Source organism: Podarcis pityusensis (assembly GCF_964106645.2).
Source record: "Podarcis pityusensis genome assembly, chromosome: 12".
In the NCBI taxonomy this organism is placed as follows: Eukaryota; Metazoa; Chordata; class Lepidosauria; order Squamata; family Lacertidae; genus Podarcis; species Podarcis pityusensis.
This window is the reverse complement of record NC_138037.1, coordinates 21,324,354-21,346,105: the sequence shown is the minus strand read 5'-3', so window position 1 is coordinate 21,346,105 and position 21,752 is coordinate 21,324,354. Positions and strand designations below refer to the sequence as shown.

The 21,752-nt window shown below is 41.4% G+C and overlaps 1 protein-coding gene across 1 annotated transcript in view; it reads left to right on the top strand.

The window, feature by feature from the left end:
* Window positions 1–2,025: 2,025 nt before the first annotated feature.
* The window catches only part of APBB1IP (amyloid beta precursor protein binding family B member 1 interacting protein), a 60,252-nt gene continuing 40,525 nt past the window's right edge, over window positions 2,026–21,752 (top strand). Inside the window, 1 exon segment of the mRNA XM_080974435.1 lies at window positions 2,026–2,306. The gene's annotated coding sequence lies outside the window, so the exon portion shown is untranslated.

The window sequence follows — 21,752 nt, the reverse complement described above, 5'->3', positions numbered from 1 at the left end:
CTTCAGCATGTAGCAATCTGTGCAAATAGGAACACTTGCATTGTTTGAGCAGCTGGAAACAAAATGGCTAGGTTGTGCTAGGGGAGTGGGGAGCAAGCGAAAGTAGGAGTGCAATGATAGGGATCACTCACCGAAACATCATCACACATATGATTACACACAAACACACACACACCAAAAAATGTGCCAATGAGCTTCCACAGCTGCAGTGACTATGAATGTATAACAAGTTATTTTTAGTTAATGGATTTTCCATGGTAAGAGGAAATCTGCTTTAAGTGTACAGTAACAAAAAATATAGGTATAACATCATGCGGACAGTGTGAAATATTTGGGTGCATGAGCAGTACCAATTCCACAATAAACCTCTGTCTGGAAGCACTGTAGGAGGTGTTCTGCATACCTTAATTTCCAGAGGCAAGCCCCCCCGAAAGTTTTTGTGGTAAGGTTGGATGAATGAAAGCCAGTTGGCAGAGTTTAATTTGAGCCATGTGATGTTAAGAGGAAGTTCCTTTGAATATGCTTAGCGTCTATTTCCCCTTCTCACTGTGTAACTGCAAGTCATTGTTTTCATCTGGAATTTTTTCAATACTTCCATGTTAGAAAACGCAGTTTCCAGGCAAGCTTAAGCTCAGCCCAGCACTTCTCTTTTTATAAATCTGCTATTGCCTGCTTCACTGGATTAAAAAGCAGAGCTGAATGTAAAAGGAAACTTTTCTGTGCAGAGGGTGATTTGACATTTAAAGTGGACCACTATCAGCCCATGCTTGTGTTCACAAATAATCCATGGCCGGGGTCACCTCACAGTTGCAACCTAATACACCACATGTGTAAGAAACAACACCCACTTTGAAATGTAAGAGTTTGTAAGTTTCCCACACCCACATGCATGGGGAATCCCCTTTAGAGAACAAAAAATCCCTCCAGATTTATGTTTATGTTACTGGAACACATCTGAGGTATTAAAAATGCTAAAAAAGAAAAAGAAATCGGGGTAGTTCTCCCCATAGGTCAAATGCTGCTTATCCTTCAGACAGGCAGAGGTGTGTGCATGACTGTATATGATACAACTCTCATGATCCCTAGCTAGCAGGACCAGTGGTTCATAATGATGGGAATTGTAGTCCCAAAACATCTGGAGGGCCGAGGTTGAGGAAGCCTGTGATAGAGGGAGAGATATGGAGATGGAAGACTAGAGACGTATGACGCATTGCGAGTGGAAAGTAAGATTCCCTCCAGCATTTTGCAGATGGAAACTGGGTATTTGCATCACTTATTCTAACAGAGCAGGTGATGTAAGAATAACTAACTCCCCTGCCTGCACATCACCCCACCCCAATATATGGTTGCTGGTTCTTCTCCCTCAACTATAGATTGTAAATTGACCGGTTGCCTTATAAAAATTAATGGAATGTTTAGTCTTGCAGTGGAGCTGGCTGTAGTGTTAGTAAGAGTTGCAACTTGAATGAACTTATATCAATGTGCACTGGAATATATATCTATATTCCCACTCAGATGTTTAATTTTGGGGGGGTCCAGGATAGAAGTTAAACCTAAATACTGGGTTTATGCTAAAAATGGGTTGTGTGACTAGATCCTGTGCAAACATCTCAAAACAGCTAAAATGATGCTTAAGACATCTTCCAGACCCCCACCCACTATGCTTGCCTCTTTCAGCAATCCATTCATGAGGAGGGCAGGTAGAATTCAAACAAAACAGGGAGAGAGAAAACAAAATTGGGCCACAAGTTACAAGCAGCCAGGCATGGAGTTATTTGGGCGAAGGTTACTTTTCACCCAGGAGGAATGTATGGCGGTTGAGAACAGCGCTTCGCCCTCACAATCCACATGCACCCGTGAGCCCTTTTGAACGTCTGACATCCAGGAAGCGAGCAAGAATAAAACACCGTTGAGTCTTAACAGTAGTGGTTTTTGTTTTTAAGGGTGACTGCTGCTTGCTTCCTGAGAAGGTTTCTCCTTCCCTCCCTTCTTCTTTAAATTTAGAGAGGGCTCCCTTCCCCTCCTTTCGTTCGACGAGTTACGCCCGGGGAAATTTCCCTTCACCTCGGAGCCCAGCCCTTCCTCTCAGCCTCGTGCTTGTGAGAGGCCCAGCAGCGCCCACTTGGCCGCCCCGGAGCCACTTCCTTCGCCGGAGAGGAGCTCGCGGGAGCTGAGCAGAGGCGGGCTCGCCCCACGGGTTGCCTGCTTGCCTTGCCCGCGTGAGCCACCCGTGTAGTCCCTGCGCGCGCTTCCTTGACCCCTCTCGCCTCGCCTGGACGCCGGGCAGGCCAAGGCCAGCAGCCAAGGTAAGCCTCGGGGGTCTTGCTGGGCTTCTGTGGGGCGCATAGACTGGAACTGCATTTCCCCTTCCTCCTATCGCAGCAGAGCGGGGTGGATTGGTTTTTTTTGGGGGGGTAAGCCCCTTATTAGGAGGGGGACCTAAATTTTATTAGTCGTGGGGTCAAGGGCGAAGATGAGAAGACTTGTCCCTAAAGCAATGGTTCCCAACCCTTTTTTGGCCATGCCCCACCTAAGCACCTCTCAAATCTTGATTCTCCCCCCACCCCCGTTTTATTGTACAGTGGTACCTTGGGTTACAGGCGCTTCAGGTTACAGACTCCACTAACCCAGAAATAGTACCTCGGGTTAAGAATTTGCTTCAGGATGAGAACAGAAATTGCACACGGCAGCTGGAGGCACCAGTAGTTAAAGTGGTGCTTCAGGTTAAGAACAGTTTCAGATTAAGAATGGACCTCCAGAACGAATTAAGTACTTAACCCGAGGTACCACTGTATTGTATTTTAAATATTTTGTTGGAAACCGCCCAGAGTGGCTGGGGAAACCCAGCCAGATGGGCAGGGTATGTACGTATGTATGTATGTGTGTACAAACAAACAAACAAACAAATTATTATTATTATTATTATTACTACTGTGACATGGGGACGCGGGTGGTGCTGTGGGTTAAACCACAGAATCTAGGACTTGCCGATCAGAAGGTTGGCGGTTCGAATCCCTGCGATGGGGTGAGCTCCCGTTGCTCGGTCCCTGCTCCTGCCAACCTAGCAGTTCAAAAGCACGTCAAAGTGCAAGTAGATAAATTGGTGCCGCTCCGGTGGGAAGGTAAACGGCGTTTCTCTGGTTCGCCAGAAGCAGCTTAGTCATGCTGGCCATATGACCTGGAAGCTGTATGTTGGCTCCCTCTGCCAATTAAGCGAGATGAGCGCTGCAACTCCAGAGTTGTCCGCGACTGGACCTAATGGTCAGGGGTCCCTTTACCTTTACCTTTACTGTGACATGTAATTCTTATTATTCAAAAGGTGAACTCCAATTCACGTGGAGAAAGCCTAAAAGGCGATTAACTGTTAATAACTCATTCTCAAATTTCCCCCCTTAAAAATCAAACACACACACACACCCCGTTGGAAACCATGGCCCTAAAGGCAGCTGGACCTAACAGGCAGAGAGGCTCTTTCCTTCGCCAGAAAAAAAAGGATTTGAATGAGGAGGAGCAGGAAATTAAAAGTCAGAAATAGTTCATGGCTGTCTCCAGCACCCTGTGGGTTTCCACCTTTCTTTTTGGGGAACAGGGGTTCATATACAACGTAATGCTCCGAGGGTGATTTTCTCTCCCTCATCCTTGGCTAGAGATGAAAACGAGCATTTTCCAGGATCATTCTAGACCATTCACTCAACAACCATCATGCTATTTTTTTTAAAAATTGAATACCGTATATATGAAAAATACACACCAAAAGCAATGACAGTCTTTAAAAAGTCCGCTCCTTTCCCTAGGTCCACTAAAGAAAATTTATTGTAGGATAGAAATTACTTTTTTTTTAATATAATAATATTTATTATTTTCCCAAAAACTTAGACATTAAAAAGAAAAAAAATACAATACAACACAACAAATCAACAAAAACAAAACAAAAACAATAAAATAAATCAAACAATTTCGTTATCCCATCTTTCATTCACTTATTTCCACGACCTCCTCACACCTCCCTTTTTGTATTCCACTTCTGTTAATTATTTCAGCAATTCCTTTCCATCTTCCTCTGTTTTCTATCCTATAACTATCTTAACTCATTCTAACCTTATTTTTCCCCTTAATGCTCTACTAACCTATCTGTACTTAATTCCTTGTAACATTTCTACTAAAGCCATATAACTTCATTCCAACATTTTTCTAACATTCATTAATTTTACAGTGTTTCTGTAAATAGTCTTTAAACTTTTTCCAATCTTCTTCCACCGACTCTTCTCCCTGGTCTCGGATTCTGCCAGTCATTTCCGCCAGTTCCATGTAGTCCATCAACTTCATCTGCCATTCTTCCCGGGTGGGCAAATCTTGTGTCTTCCAATACTTCGCGATAAGTATTCTTGCTGCTGTTGTTGCATACATAAAAAAAGTTCTATCCTTCTTTAACACCAATTGGCCGACCATGCCCAGGAGAAAGGCCTCTGGTTTCTTCAGGAAGGTATATTTAAATACCTTTTTCATTTCATTATAAATCATCTCCCAGAATGTCTTAATCCTTGGGCATGTCCACCAAAGGTGAAAGAATGTGCCTTCAGTCTCATTACATTTCCAACATTTATTTTCGGGCAAATGGTAAATTTTTGCAAGCTTGACTGGTGTCATGTACCACCTATAAATCATTTTCATTAAGTTTTCTCTTAGGGCATTACATGCCGTAAATTTCATACCTGTGGTCCATAACTGTTCCCAGTCAGCCATCATTATATTATGTCCAACATCTTGTGCCCATTTAATCATAACTGATTTCACGGTTTCATCCTGAGTGTTCCATTTCAACAGCAAGTTATACATTTTTGACAAATTCTTAATTTTGGAATCTAGCAATTCTGTTTCCAATTTTGATTTTTCCACCTGGAAACCAACTTTTTTGTCCAAATTGTATGCCTCCATTATTTGATAATAATGGAGCCAATCTCGCACTTTATTTTTCAATTTTTCAAAACTCTGCAATTTTAGTCTGTCTCCATCTTGATCCAGAATTTCCCAACATTTCGGCCATTTGGCCTCCATATTGCGTTTTTTCTGTGCCTTCGCTTCCAGGATAGAAATTACTTTTTATCTCTGTCTTATAGGTACTGTGTCCAGAGAATATCGGTAATATGAGTAACAGTATGTGGCTATTTTCTTTTATGGCATTGTGTGGTTGGGTGGATTTTCATTGATTTGGAAGGGTCTTACTGGGCATTGCAGGTCACCTTTTGAGGCTTGGCACAGGCTGTATAACATATTTTAAACAAATAGATTTCAGGACATGTCCTGAGTGTTTTTCCTCAAGTGTACATGAAACAGTTTTTATTTACCCCTCCTTTTTCCTACCCCCCCCCCGCCTCCTGCAAACTCTGATAATTGGCTTTCAATCAGCATCACTAAGCGTCTCTGATTTTAAAAATTGAGTTCTGCTTAAGAATCTAATTTGAAAGTTGTTTGGGTATATAGGTGGAGAAGGGTTGAAAAGGCGGCTCAGTTTCCTCATAACAACCTCTCTTCTGTGGCTGGTTTGTAAAGATTTTGTATGCTCGTTTCTCTACCCCTCTCAGCATTCTCAGTTCTCTACAGTGGTTTTGCCAGCTCTGCAAAACTTCCTGCCACAGAAATTTGCAATCGCTGGTAGAGGCCGGAATAGCATACCTTCTTGCAACACAGGGGGAAGAACCAGTGTTGACTTACCACACCTAAAGTTTCTTTTAAAAAAAGCTGTGTAAAAAAGAACAAGCAGAGTTTTCTTATTATAAAGTGTTACAAGAAAAATACTGCTCATTTTACCTTATGGGGTATCGATGTGCCCATATAGAGTGCCTATCGGAAGGAGTAAATAACGGAGGCCATCCAGAGAATCTTGAGAACCAAGGCAATTAGTAACCCTGATCTTTATTAACTGTTGCAACAGAGTGCTCACAACCACACACAGGAGGCAGGAGGGACCCAGAACAATGGTGTGCAAGTCCTTATATCGACTTTTGAAATTGCCCACCCTGTAGCTCAAGACCACCCCCCAAAACATCATACCTACATCACAGGAGGCAGGCTACAGCAGAACTACATCATGGGGGCGGCCTACAACAGAAATGCTGTCTGGCAAGATACTGATACAGTGGAACCTCAGGTTGCGAATGTGATCCGTGCGGGAGGCACGTTCGCAACCTGCAGTGTTCGCAACCTGTTGCATTTGCGCACGTGCGGGTTGCAATTTGGCGTTTGTGCGCAAAGTGCAATTTAGTGCTTCTGCGCATGCGTGAGCACTGAAACCCGGAAGTAACCTGTTTCGGTATTTCCAGTTTCGGCGCGGTGCGCAACCCGAAATCACATAACCTGAAGCGTCTGTAACCTGAGGTACCACTGTAGTGGTCACTTGATTGCTTTACCTTGGCAGCCTGGCCATTCCTTTTGAGATGCTAAATAGTTCCTAAATCCAGGTCACAGACTCACCCTGTTCATGCACAAATACACCCTTAAGACAGGATTTGTGAGCAAAGAGACAATGGGGAGGCTTTTCCCATTTCCTTCCTCACTGCAGAGAATATTTCAGGTCACTGGAAGAGTCAAAATGGCTACAGGATTGTTCTCCTGTACTATTTCAGACATGTGGTTTATATACTTATGTATGTATTTGGACATAAAAATAAAAAAGGGACTGCCCCTTTTCCTATGAGAGCATAAGAGTTATTCTCTTATTTCAGATCACCACAGAAACACTGTATTCAAGAGAACAACTACTTCTTCTCTACCCTGTTCCCATTATTTATGTAGCTATCTGTCTATCTAAGAAAATGTATATGCTGCTTGATTGTAATAATACCTCTTGATGGTTTACAAAACACATGCTACACACATATAAACATCACACACAAACACACACACAACTACCTCATGTGTATGACTGTTCACAGATCATATGTATATTGTAATAACAACCAGTTAAGCCAATTGAAGTTCAAGCAGAGCATCTAGGGAACAAACAATGTTTCCCCACCTTTTGCAAAAGTACACAATTGGAACTACCTGTATTGAAGACCTGGAAAAACCATTCAGCTATGGGGCACATCTGCATAGAAGTTTCCAGGACTGGTATCTAAAAGTCATAGGCATATAGAAAGACTGTCCATCTAGCATACATTGTCCTCCTCCTTCTGTTAAAAAAGTGGAGGTGCCAGGGATTGAATTTAAGACCTTCTGCAAGCAAAGCATGTGGCCTGTCGCTGACCCACGAAGCTCAGTTCACCAGTCATGTACTGTGTGTGAGAGAGACACAAATTTGCAGAACCTGGCTTTTAGCACCTTGGTATTTTTCTATAACATTGCTGACTCCAAAGAAAAATATGTTCATACTCCTTTTCCATGGGGCATGGATTGTACTGGATTTAGAATGGAAAAGCATAAGCACACTTGTGGCCTCAGTACAATTGAGTAAAGATATTACAAAACCTTGATTGCTTATTTCCTGCTTTGTCAGCGTTGAACATTATCCTGGAGCAGAAAAGAAAGAAGCTGGATTCTGTATTTTTCTCAAAAACTGCACTTGCATCCGGAGGCTTTCAGAGCTGAGCAGCCATCAGGCACTGAGAACATGTTACAGACAAAGTACACTAAGGACAAATAGGCAGAAGTTTCACCACACTTCCTGGGAATATATACTGAAGTTTGTCCAAAACAGCTAGCTTCCATTTTGCAGGCTAGATGTAATGTGCACATTCTTCAGTCTATGCTTACCTTTATGGCTCCTAAGAACTGTCTCAGACTAGAGATGCCTGCTTCTCTCTTCCCGCAAATTTCCCCTCTAGTTCTAGTCCTGACGGTGTACTATAGCCTTGGACCAGAAGTGCAGGAAGCTTGAGTCAGTTAATATTATTGCCCAGGATCAGTATTCTATGCATTCCAGATAAATGTTGTTGCTGCTTTGCATACTGAGATGAAAATTGATGTTCAAAATAGAATTACCGTATTTTTCGCTCTATAAAACACACCAAGTTTTTGGAGGAGAAAAACAAGAAAAAAAATATTCAGAATCCCAGAAGCCAGAACAGCAAGAGGGATCGTTGCACAGCGAAAGCAGCAATCCCTCTTGCTGTTCTGGCTTCTGGGATAGCTGTGCAGCCTGCATTTGCTCCATAAGATGCACACACATTTCCCCTTACTTTTTAGGAGGGAAAAAGTGAGTCTTATAGAGCAAAAAATATGGTAAATAATTGCCTACCTGGTGCTTGTATGAGGATGCCTTCCTTATTTTACTTTTCTGGAGAATTGTGTGTTTTTCAGTTCCTCCTTCCTTATTAGAATTGGGACAGAGGAACCAGTTTAAATAACCCCACACCCTTTTCACCTTTAGAAAAAGGAATGAGGTGGGGGATTTTTTAGGACTTAAGATACGTGAACCTAACTTAATTTTTGTGTGTTGGCATTCATCTGTCTTGAAAAACAATGGAAGAGTGCGCCTCTGGGGTAATTCAGACTCACTACTTTGTTGAAAGTAGAACTGAAGTATATTCAGTGCACTCCTTTCTTATTAAACTTAACAAGGTTTACAGTGTTAAATGCTATCTTTCTTACACTGCAGTCCTGTGCATGTCTGCGTGCAGGAAAGTATGTTGAGAACTGCACTCTCAAAAACTATTATACCCATGAACAGAGCTACTTGTGTCAAGCAGTATTTGTTTATTTATTTGTTCATTGTGTTTTTAGTCCACTCTTCCTCCCCAAAGAGCTCAGGGTCATGTAAAGAGCCTCCCCGCCCCCCAACATTTTATTTCACAACAATATTGTGAGGTCTGTTGGTCTGACAGATAGAGATTAACCCGAGGCCACCCAGTGAACTTCATAGCTCAGTGGGCATGTGAGCTTGAGCCATCCCTTTTAGGTCAACACACCAATAACTAGAATAATAAACCATGGGGCTTCTAATGTCTTGATGCATTTTGAACAAGAAAATCTGGTATTAGGGGAAGACTCTCTGTCTCTGTCTTGCACAAAGCCTCATCAGGCTTCAGAACTGCAAACTGGTTTGATGTTGCTTTTGCATTATCGTGTGTTTTATTGTATGCATTTAAAATTCGTTTTTTGCTGCAAGTTACCCCGAGAACCTGATTCTAGGGAGGCTTATTGATGCCTCAAACAAACCCACAGGATGATAGTGGTGATCCAGGGGGTGGTTAGTGGTTTGTTTTGTTCTTGTTTATATTTTGTGCTTTTTATCATGTCGTTTTCTGTTGGGAACTGCCCTGAGATCTACAGGTGAAGGGCGGTAAACATATTTTAACAACAACAACAACAATAATAATAATATAATTTCTAATTTAGCCTTTGTGCTTTTTTATGTTTTCCTGTGCTTCCAGGCAAAAATAAAATTAAAAACAACACCCTTTCCCGTAAGGTGAAAAGCTCCGTTTTCACATGTAAATCTTGATATGCACCAGTGGTTTTTGATATTTCAGTTGCATGCAAAACTCAACAAACGTTTAAAAGGTGGGTTATCGTTAGGGGAAGGAAGAGTCTTGCTTGGCAGAATGTATTTCTGGTTTGTGTGTGTGTTTCTGACAGAACAGCAGACTTGAAAAGATATGGAAATGGTGCAATAACTATATAGAAAAATATAAACATGTAGAAAACAAAAGGAGACAACTTGTTTGACCTTGATTTTCTGAATATTGCATCGGATACAGACAAGGCCATATTCTAGTGCAGCTAAGAAATGTAATCATTAATATACAGAACAGTTATTGAGTTAAAAAAAAGCTTGTAACTATGGTATGTTGTAAATTGGATTGTCTTTCCTCTGCTGCTAAGCATATACTGTGTCAGGTTAATTTCCATTAATAAAGATAAAATGGGCCACATTTCAAAATGTTATGACTTTAGCATTGACTTCACTCTCAACCTATGACAGCATTAAGCAAAAATACTTTGTTGCATCAATTTGCAGAAGGAGCTTCTTATCATAAGGAATGATTATTTAGGGGGAAATAATTTCATTACTTATGAATAATATCAGTAATGTCCATATTCTAGTGTGAATTGCTTCTTTTTAGGTTTTTATTCTATTACATTCATTATTCGATGCAAGCAGGCCTTTCATATTCTGTAATCAGCATTTGCAATGTAATTGACAAATCCACTTGCTTTCATTTTCTCTTGGCAGAGCAGTAAAATTTAAGACTGTCCTGTTCCTGTTACCTTTTGGGGGGGTATGTGCTTTTAATTTGTATTTATTGCCTAGTAAAGACTGGGTTTGGGGTTGGTATGCTGGCTTAGCTATTTGACCCCTTACATTCCTTAAATCACAAGAACACCTGATCCTGGCCATTGTCCAATGATTTGTTTAGCAAACAGACACTTTCAACAAATTTTTATCACAATTGTTTTCGTAGGTCAGTGAAAGGCTCTTCAGATAAAAAATCATAGCATTGTGTGGTGCTTCAATATACATTATTTGTGTATACAATACACAATATAACCTTACAATCCTTAGGAGAAGGCCATAGTTCAATGGAAGAGCCTGTGTATGTGTGTCATATGCTCCATTGATGTGTCTCCTTCAATGTAAAATCCCATTTCGCAGTGCACATGACCACGAATCTGAAAATACAACCTCAATATGAAAATACAACTAAAAACGAATTGCGCCACCTTGGCTTGCCCATATTCTATAGACATAGCCTCTGTACCTTTAATAAGTGCAGAAATCAACAGATGACTTTTCCTTGGCATGGAAGTGGCATGTATCTGAAGAAGTGTGCTTGCACACGAAAGCTCATACCAAGAACTAACTTAGTTGGTCTTAAAGGTGCTACTGGAAGGATTTTTTTTATTTTGACTATGGCAGACCAACACGGCTACCTATCTGTAATTGGCATGGAAGTGTAATCTTTAAACTGGTCCTCTGGCCTGTTGAGCGCTCCAGTTGGAGAACAGCCTTTGCCAAATGTGTTATGGGCTTTGAAGACACTCAAACTCAGGACACAAGGGAGAAACGTGCTAGGAGGAAGGCACGCTTGGCAAATCCACACCGTGATCAATTCCCGCCCGGAAACCAATGTCCCCACTGTGGAAGGACGTGTGGATCCAGAATTGGCCTCCACAGTCACTTATGGACTCATTGTTAAAACCGTGTTTATGGAAGACAATCTTACTCGACTATGAGTGATCGCCAAAGAAGAAGAAAAGAAGATTCTATAGACATAGCCTCTGTACCTTTAATAAGTGCAGAAATTAACAGATGACTTTTCCTTGGCATGGAAGTGCAATCTTTAAACTGGCCCTCATTTATATTTCTAGGACCCACCCCATTTTTGTGAGTATAAGTTTTAGGTTTTAAAGAACTGTTTTTAACGTTGTGTTTTAACCTGCGCTGGGAATGTAGGGTGGAGGGCAGGTAATAAATTCATAATTAATTGCAGCAATAGCTGCACTTACTGATTTTTACTACATTAGTGCACCCTAAAGAGAAGTTGCTCAAGGGGATCTTTGCTGTGTGTGTTTTCTTTCAGGAGATGGCTTTAAAGAAGGATTAAATAAATTCATGGAGGATAAGGCTATCAGCGAGTACTAACCATAATAGCTGTCAGGGGCAGACCTTGGTAATAGGGTACCTTGTGCAAGGCCCAAATTTTATGCCCCCTCCCAGCCAACAACTGCCTTCCCAAACCCGGGTAAGAGCGGTGCCAGGCTTTAAGGAAGGAGGCGTGAAGGCTCGGGCAAGGTCCTAGAGCCCTCCCACCTCCTGGGAAGGGGCTGACTAGGCTTTGGGTAGGAAGAGGGTGGGCTATATAGGACCCTGTCAGAACCCTCACTCCTCCTTCCCATTGCAAGTGGTTACTAGGCTTTGGGAATGAGGCAGCAAGGTCCCACCATGGCTTGGCGCCCTGTATGGGGGGAAACTGGTTGCACTGCCCTAAATCTGCCTCTGTAGCTGTCCAAGGTCAGAGGCGGCTTGCTAACTGATGGGAAACAATAGCTAGAGATGGCTGTTATTGCCTTCATGTCCTGCTTGTGGGCTTCCCCTAGGCATCTGTTTAGAAACAGCGAGAAATCTTATGCTAGACTAAATAGGCATTTGTTCTGATCCAAGCAGGCTCTTCTTATGTAACATGCGAGTCTAGGGTTTAAGGGCAGGTGATTGCATTCCCCGAATGTTTTGATGAGGCAGGGAAGTTAAAGAACTAAATTCCACTCATGAAACATATGTCCTTACAAGTTAACCAGAACTACATGTATGCATATTGGAAAACAGTGCAGTTCTTATAATCTGTACTGGATGACTTCCTACAGAATATGTACCAACATTTTCAGATATTTGGATTTTTGATCTTTTGTACAGTGGTGCCTCGCAAGATGAAATTAATCCGTTCCGCGAGTCTCTTCGTCTTGCGGTTTTTTCGTCTTGCGAAGCACGGCTATTAGCGGCTTAGCGGCTATTAACGGCTTAGCGGCTTTAAGAAAAAGGAAACAAACTTGCAAGAACTCGCAAGACGTTTCGTCTTGCGAAGCAAGCCCATAGGGAAATTCGTCTTGTGGAACGACTCAAAAAACGGAAAACTCTTTCGTCTAGCAAGTTTTTCGTCTTGCGAGGCATTCGTCTTGCGGGGCACCACTGTACAACAATGTGAAATGGCAGGTTCATGTGGATCACAGCATAGGATGGGGAATAGTCATTTGAGAGTGACTTTAACAGATTGGATTTTTTAAAATTTTCTTACCATTTCTAGTTAGCATACTTTTCCTGCCACCGCCTTGCTCCCCCCCCCCCCCCCGCAACCCAGTGATAGAATTTTGACTGAGGTTGAGTCGGTTCTTGCCTCCCTAGTGTCAGGTAAAATATTTTCTAATTTCTGTGAACTAAACATAGAACCTTATTCCTGTTCTCCCAATGACAACCGATGGACATTTTTGAGGAGCCTCATATCGCTTAATCAATTAAACTTTTTTTTTCTAACTTCAGTTTTCTCTTCAAGGAAATTTCTCAGAAATATAAGAATCTCCCCAGTTCAATCTGTCATGCTAGTTTAGACAAATCACCACTGAGGTCTACTGACAGGTCACGCTATGGAAAAGCATTGCAATTTTTTAGAGTCATCATATGATCAGCCAAGCAACCAGATCTTTCCGTGTTCTGAATACATTAGCAATAGCTGTTCCAAAATGGTTGCTAAGGACTGTACATTGCTTGGCATTATTTCTGTAGCCCCATGACCAAGCAAGAGAACAAGTTGGTTACACTTGAAAGCAGACTTACCTCTGAAGAATCTCTCAAGTAGAATATCCAACAATAATATAGTATATGTTAACATTTATATTAAGGTGGAGAGAATCTTCTGTCCTAGAGATCTCTCTGTGACATGTTTTATAAGGGGTGGTGCATTTGGTTATATTCAGCAATTTTGTTTTATTTTTTCACCAGTCCATGGGTGTCTCATCACAAGTAAAAACATGTGATGTGAACTTTCACATAGGAAGTTGTCACTCTATTGGTCTGTCTCGCCTAGCATTGTGTAGCTTTCTAGGATACTAGACAACGGTCTTTGCTATCCCCTTCTACCCAGTCTTTTTTAATGGGAAATGCTTTGGGATGAACCTGGGACCTGTAAAGCAGATGCCCCAGCAAGATTTCCATGATTGTCACAGCTCTAAAAAGTGCCTTGGACACTTTGAGGCTGGGGAGTGCTGCCTAAATATAAGTCACAAAGGGAGATGTTGTGGGTCAACTGGTGATGGTGATGGTGATTTGCATTTGTCATTCACTTCATTACAAAAAAGTCTCAAAGCAACTTAGCAACAAAATAAAACGACAGACATACAAAATAAATTAAAAGCCATTAATAATGATGTGCTGCACAAGGAGTGCCAAAGTTCTTCTGGTTTGCACAGTATGATGCAATTTTAGGCACATGCACAACCAAAAAGAAAACAACTGTGTAAATGGGCCTAAAGTTGACTTATTTTGTGTTCCTGTAGAATGGATACAAGTGGCTTTAATGAAGGTAATCACCGGTCATTGTGAGTCCTCCTGACTGCAAAACCCTACGCAGTTCATCATGCTGAGGATGTGTGCTTTATACTTTCACGCAAGGACAGTTACATAAAAGGACTCCCCCCCCCCCAGCTGCATTTGCCCTCCCTCCCCTTCCTTCTGTCAGATCTCAGGGAATAAAGGCTGCATTTCAAGATAAGACTGTGCACTGTTTAGTGCACCGGTGAGGATTTGAGGCTCCCTGCAGGGAGAACTGATGAGAGCAGTTAACTAACCGTTGATCCAGTGAGCCACAGGAGGGGTGTGGGAGGATCCTGTCTACCAATCAAAGAGAGAGGCATAACTTTTTAATGGTTAAACAACAACAATGTGAACTTTTACTTCAAAGGGAGAGGATAAACATCTTAGAAGGAGAAACCTTTTTTGTGTTTTTGTTTTGCCTTCTTTAGTCCTTGGGCTAGAAGCAAACTCTGGGAAGTGGCAGATGGAAGGACATTGCTTTGAACACATAGCTCTGCAATCCTAAAGGGGCAACCCCTTAATCTGCTTCCACTTTGATTAGATTACACAGATAAGAGGTAAACCGAAATTTGCCATAGGTTAAAATTGTGGGGGGAGTGCTCTAGAGTAAGCAGTGTATTTTAAAACAACTTTATACTGTAAACTACCCTGTGAGCTTAGGATGAAGGGCAGTATATAGATTTAAATACTACTACTACTAATACTACTACTACTAGGTTATTAGCTATAAGTGAAAACAGTGGATAGGCATTTACTTGCACACCATTTAGATGGCAAGAAAGTTACTACAGCAGCCTATGAACACATGGAGGGCGAGAGCAGGGATAAAGGAACAGCAAATAAGTTGCCGTCCAAATGTTGTGGACTCCAACTAGGACTCCAACTACAATCAGCCCCAGTCAACCTGGCAATGGTCAGGGATGATGGGAATTGTAGTCCACAATGTTGGGAGGCTATTTCTGCCTTACATGATTTCTGATTATGAAAAAACAGCTATTCATTGTCTTCCTGAGTGATTGTTTCCTGCCTGAACTGTTCTTTTAATTACTTTATTTATACAGGTATGGTTCATTTTAAATGTTTCCTGCTTGGCAGGGGGTTGGACTCAATGGCCCTTGTGGTCTCTTCCAACTCTATGATTCTATGATTCTATGAAATATAAGTATTGCTAATTAAACTTAACTGAAGGTGTTCCTTCAGTCCTTCCCCCACCCCTATCGAACAGGAAGCACACAGAAATGTTAAAACAGATGTTGGGGCAAACCTGTTGTTTTACAGCACTGACTGCAGAGGTGCTTTGTGCTGCAATTGTATGCTGCGCTTCTCTGAATTAGAATACCCTCCAGACTATAGACAACTGTTCCTTTAAGATAGTTGAATATGGCAAAATTTCACTGCAGAAACTGCTGAATATTCTCTCCCATGCCTCTCTTATCAGTCACGTGCAGGCCTCCTGAATCACAAGATTTAGGGGTTTTTTTGCTCAGTTAATCCCATGTAAAGCTAATTAATAATTTTGCTGTGGTGTTCCTGCTGGGGCAAAGCATCTGCAGCTGCAATATCAGGAGCTAACTACATGTTATGTGTAAACTGGTATAATAGAGTAATCTGAAAAGAAAACAGCTTTGGTGCCAGTAATTTTGAGTGGATAAGCACTAAGGGGGAGTGGTTGTTAACCCTTTTTCTGTTCCCTTTTTCTCCTTTTCAATTTGCCAGCTGCTTTCCTTAAAAAAAAAAAAAAAAGGCTTTGGAGCTGCAAAACACATGACATGTAGTTACCCCCTCAGCACAGGTGATATTTGCAAATGAATTGAATAGTTTTGCTAATTTATTGGTGCTTAAATAACAGTTAAGGAAGAAAAATCAATATTCAATAATGAGGCTTCCTGTAAATCTGTTATGGAGCATTATCAATAATTGTGTACCCATTAAAAAGTTTCATAGTTTGTATTCTTATTAATGTGTGGGGAATATAGCCAAGGGTTATTTACTGCAAGGCCATTCAGATAGTCTTTACTTTGCTTATTGAACAGTAGGCATTTTAATAATTTGTTTTTTGTTAAGCCAGTGACATCACTTTCCATTTCATTCTATGCAAAAACTTTTATGATTTTTAAAAAATAAATTGGATGAATCTGTTTGGTAAATCTTGGCAGTTAAATCATGGAGTTAAATTAAGCCCCCTGCCTCCCTTTTAAAATTAGTTGCTTTACAGCACAATCCTCTGCATGTTTACTTAGAAGTAAGTCCCATTGTGTTCAGTGGGACTTAGTCCTTTGTAAGTGCTTAGAAGTTTGCAGCATTACTAAGCTGGATAACTGGATATCTTACACTTTATGTTGGTCTGTTCATCTTAAGTTGGCTAAGGTTTTCTTTTATGTTGCTTGCTATAATAAACGTGTGTAGGGGGAAATATGAGGTTCAGGCAGTTACTGCATGAGCAGCAGCTTCATCCATGTGCTTTGGTGTTCAAATAAATTCTTGCAACACATTTCAAATGCAATGTTGTACAAAGTTTCCTTTTGGATCCCCCCCCCCCGCGCTTTTACATGGAGACAAAGTCCATGTAGGGTGGAAGGAGAGGGGAGCAGCCCTTTTTTTCCTGCTCCTTAACACTTCACAACTATAGGTCATAACTTTGGCCGTGTCAATTAATTGTATTTGTAGTATAAAACTGTGTATCAATAAACATTCACCTGCACTGTGAATCTGCCTATTAAAGGTGAAGAGCTCTGCGAGTGCGGCTTTCTCCCGATTGAAGTGCAGTGTTTGAGGACTGGGACATTCGCAGGGAAACAAAAATGCTTGTTTACAAAGCTATGGTAGTACCAACCTTACTATATGCTTGTGAAACATGGACCACTTATAACCGCCATCTCCAGCTCCTTGAAAGATTCCATCAACGGTGTCTCTGAAAAATTTTACACATCACTTGGGAAGACAGGCGAACTAATATCAGTGTACTGGAAGAAGCAAAGATCACCATTGTTGAAGCAAAGATTCTTCAACATCAACTTTGTTGGACTGGTCATGTTGTGCGGATGTCTGATGATCGTCTTCCAAAGCACCTACTCTATTCCGAACTTAAAAATGGAAAGCGTAATGCTGGTGGTCAACAAAAGAGGTTTAAAGACTGTCTCAGGGCAAATCTTTAAAAATGTAGTATAAACACTGACAACTGGGAAACAGTGGCCTGTGAGCGCTCCAGTTGGAGAACAGCCTTTACCAAAGGTGTCGTGGGCTTTGAAGACACTCAAACTCAGGACACAAGGGAGAAACGTGCTAAGAGGAAGGCACACTTGGCAAATCCACACCGTGATCAACTCCTACCCAGAAACCAATGTCCCCACTGTGGAAGGACGTGTGGCTCCAGAATTGGCCTCCACAGTCACTTAGGGACTCATTGTTAAAATCGTGTTTATGGAAGACAGTCTTACTCAGCTACGAGTGATCGCCAAAGAAGAAGAAAAAGAAGGAATCTGCCTATTCTTAAGAATTGCTAGACTCCTGGTTTCCCCCAATCCCAGTGTGCCACATCACAGGTGGGTGGTGCCCCATCGCCTGTCAATCACCTGATATTACTATGGCACCAGAGGACCAGTTTTTCCTTTGAACCATTGCAAGCTGTGGTGCATAGGGACAGCCTAGCCAAGTAAGGCTTGACGTTGCCACCTATCAGCTGATAGCAAGTGACTCCAAGCCTGCTTCCTGCAGGGATCCACTGTGTGACCAAGTTCCCCACAAGGCTTGAAGTGATAGGAGGTTTAGCCCATTGGAGTTTGCCATATCCCCACTTTGGGCAGGGGCCAGCTGTATTGTCCTTCCTGTTCCCCAGTTGTTCAGCCAATCCCAGCTCTGTGTCAGTCAGCTGATTAGCAGGACAAGAAGCTTCCCTTGCCACTGAACAATTTGGAGCACACTTCAAGGTTGACACCTCTGTACTGACAGGCCATGTCCCTAGCTGCCCAAATCCTAATATCATATATGACATCAAGGTGTGGGGCAGGCGGGGAAATGGCCTCACGGGCTAAATAGGACCCATGCTGGACCTATTTAGGCTAGCAGGCCAGGTATTCCCCACCCTTATGGGATAAAAGTTAATGTGGAAAAGAGTAGTCTTTTCTGCCTCCATTAAAAGCATCTTCCTTGATGTGGCTGTATTATTATTATTACTTTTTTCATACCCTTTTTTTAAAATAAAAGCAGTCTGATATGCACTGTTCTTGCACCACCTCTATTCGTTTTGAAAAAGTATTCCCTCCTCTGTTTCTTTAGGCTTTCTGTCAAAATTTAAAATGACCTTTAGTTTTTCCTGTTACGAATTGTTCAAAGATTTAAACCTGTTTACTCATTAACAGTCAGAAACTTGAGTCACTGAGATACTTAGTAGAGAACCACTTCCTTTTTTTAAAGACGCTTCTGTACTGTGGCACATTAGTGAAATAATGTGTCAGCTTCAGCTGTAGTAGCAGTTGCGACTGTTACTGGTCTGGGATAGCTTGATTGCATTATATCAGGCATTGGTAATGGATTACAGTACTGCATTGCATTCTATGTGTGGCTTCCCTTGGGGTTGAGCAGGAAACTGTAGCTAGTGCAAAATGCTGCAGAACAATTGCTGACAAGAGTCAGGTTCTGTCAACATATTCCACCTCTGCTCAGAGATCTGAACTGGGTCCTGACCTGTTACTGGTCCAGGTTCAAAGTGTTGTTACTGGTATATAAAAACCTCAACAGCTTGAGACCAGTTTACCTGAAAGATCACCTTTGACCCAGATGTGCCTACTTGACCACTTTTGTCAAGTCTACCCAGACATGCAATTTTATGCATACTTGTTTTCAAATTACTTTAATATTAGTGGCATTACTAATGTTTTTGATAATTGTGTGTGTGTGTTGATTTGTTGATTTTATCTGTAATTTCGTAACTATTCACACTATTTTATGTAAACTGCTTTAAAGACGTTCCATTTTCGAATTAAACAGTCTACAAATTCTGTTAAATAAATAGATGGGTTTTTGTTTTTAATAGAACACAGTGTGGTTCTGTGGTCAGGTTTCAACTATCACTCTTGAAATTGCCACTCTCAGTGCTGCTCATTGGGTATTACCTCACCTCAGATTTTGAAATATTTTTCTAGCTCTGTCAACAATCCAGAATTCTTCCTGGCAGTAATGTTCAGAAAGAAGAAAAACCCTCCTCCTTGTATGTGTGAAATTCTGCTCCCCTTTTCTTGAAATGACTCCCACTTCCAGTTCTTTGAACAGAATTTGGAACCTGGACAGAGCAAGTCTGTTCTTACTATTCAGCAGTGACTAGCCTCCCAGCTAACAGCAACTTCCATCAGTCCCAGTGAGCATGGCCAACGATGAGGGATGGTGGGAGCTATTCAACAATGCCTGGATGGGCACACGTTTCCCCATCTGTACTGTGGTAGAATCAACACTGTTGGAGGGTGGAAGATTTCAAAATAGAATGCAACCCGCTCGAATGAAGGAAAAAGTGGCATATGCCTATTCATTGTCAACAGCACCTCAACGTGAGACAAAAACAGCCCCCCCCCCACTACCACTGCATCCATCTACAATGCAGATTGGGTGTGTAATAGACCATGGCATCGCACAAATTGGGTGGCTCGCTGTTGAGAAACAGATTTGCATTCATGCTGATGTAGCCATTGTAATGGCAGACAAGAGTACTTCAGTAATACTACTAAGGGCTCATCCAGGGAGGCCTCATGTTGAGGATCAAGAGCAGCTTCAGCACTTACTGATTCTCCCACAGGGTAAATATTCAGGATGCTTCAGTCCATAATGGTTGCTGATGATCACCATTGTTAATAAAGACTGCAGCAGGACTAGCTGTTTGGCTCTCTCCATACTAATAGCATGGCTCATCTGGGGACAAGGGACTTTTCTGTTCCCACACTCTTTGTTGTGATGCTAGATCAGAAGGACTGGGAGCTGTTGCCTAGATGAACCTTTGCTTTCTTGCATCTTGTCTCCCATCAAGCAGATTAAAAAGGAAACTGTACTGTACCATATTCCCTCTCTGCCCCGACCTGCTGCTGCTTCACAGCTCCAGTTCGTCAGATTTATCTAATTCCTTCAGTGGAGTAGGGGCATAATCAACAACGTTAGTCTTGTAAAAACAATATCAAATTCCAGGCATTGTTACATGTTATTAATAAACAAGATCTAGGAAAGCGGGCAACATGCCACATTATCAAATTCCCCTATTACAAATATACTTCGAAGCTCATGTTGCCATTTAATATAAATAACAATCCCCAAATATCTATAAAGCCAACCTGCCTGAAGGGCATGCTTTTATTTGATGTCATGCTAATCAGTTTTGGTGTGCCAGAAATTACAGTTGCTGATGGTCCATCTGTTTTGTATTTATCTTATGTGATAAGTGGTGTTTATTTGATAAGAATCAATGCGATGAATGTTTATGAAATGAAACAATTTTTTTGTCTCATTTTTTAAATCATAAAATCAATTGTTTTTGTCTCACTAAATCACACCCACGAATGCCATAAAGTATATCCTAGCATAAATTTAACAATGCATACCTTGAAGTAGTGTTAGAAAGTGGAGACTCATTTTTCACGCTAGCTTTCAGATGTATGGTACTGCACTTTCTGTACTTCAGTAATCCTGCTGATTATTCATTGTAACTTAACAAACCTTTAGGTCAAGTATGCTATGGTATGATTATCTGGAAATGCTCCCGTATTGTTTAAAACTCATCTCAGTTTAAAACAGCCTTCATCAACCTGGTGCCTTCCAGATGTTTTGGATACCAGCCTTCCAAGTTGGCAAAGGCTGGTTTGGAACATGGTTGGTTCCTGTCCTATCTCATGAGATTGAGCCAAGCGCCATGCTCCAAATTCAGGAGGAATTTTAAAAAATATTGGTGATCTATATGTACAAGAGGCAAATTCTGTAAGTGTGCCATGCTGTGGAGTGCTGTGGTCCTTTGGAGAAGAAGAAGAATGTTAGTTCTATCAGTTCCTCAGCACTTTCCTACCATTAGTACCTTAGCATGTATGACTGCATCTGCAGTGGTATGCCTTGGTTCTCAAATGCCTTGGTACTCAAACGACTTGAAACCCAAACACTGCAAACCCATAAGTAAGTGTTCCGCTTTGCAAACTCTTTTCAGAAGTCAAATGTGCTCCGTTTTGAATGTTATGCTTCTGATTTGAGTGCCATACTTTTGTGCTGAGGTCTGTCTGTTTTTGCTATTGATTTTGAGGTCTGTTTTTGTTTATGCGGCTCTTTGTTTTTGTTTTTTGTGACTGTATGGAACCCAATTCAGCTACTGATGGATTGATTGTGTGACTGCACATTATTTATTGATTTCATTTTATGGATCAGTGGTCTCGTTAGATAATAAAAGTCATGTTAAATTGCTATTTTAGGGGTTGTTTTTAAAAGTCTGGAACAGATTAATCCATTTTGCATTACTTTCTATGGGAAAGCACGCCTTGGTTTTGGAACGCTTTGGTTTTGGAACAGACTTCCAGAACAGATTAAGTTTGAGAGCCAAGGTACCATTGTATGTCTTTTTTTTCCTTTTTTTTGTAAACACCTTTCCAGGCAGAGGCAAAAGCGTGGGATGTAGTAGTTCAGAGGTAGGACTATCTCCTCTAGTGTGGATTTGGAGAATGGGAAAATTCTATTAAAGAAATCAAGGCCAAGCCTAATATGTGCATTAAAG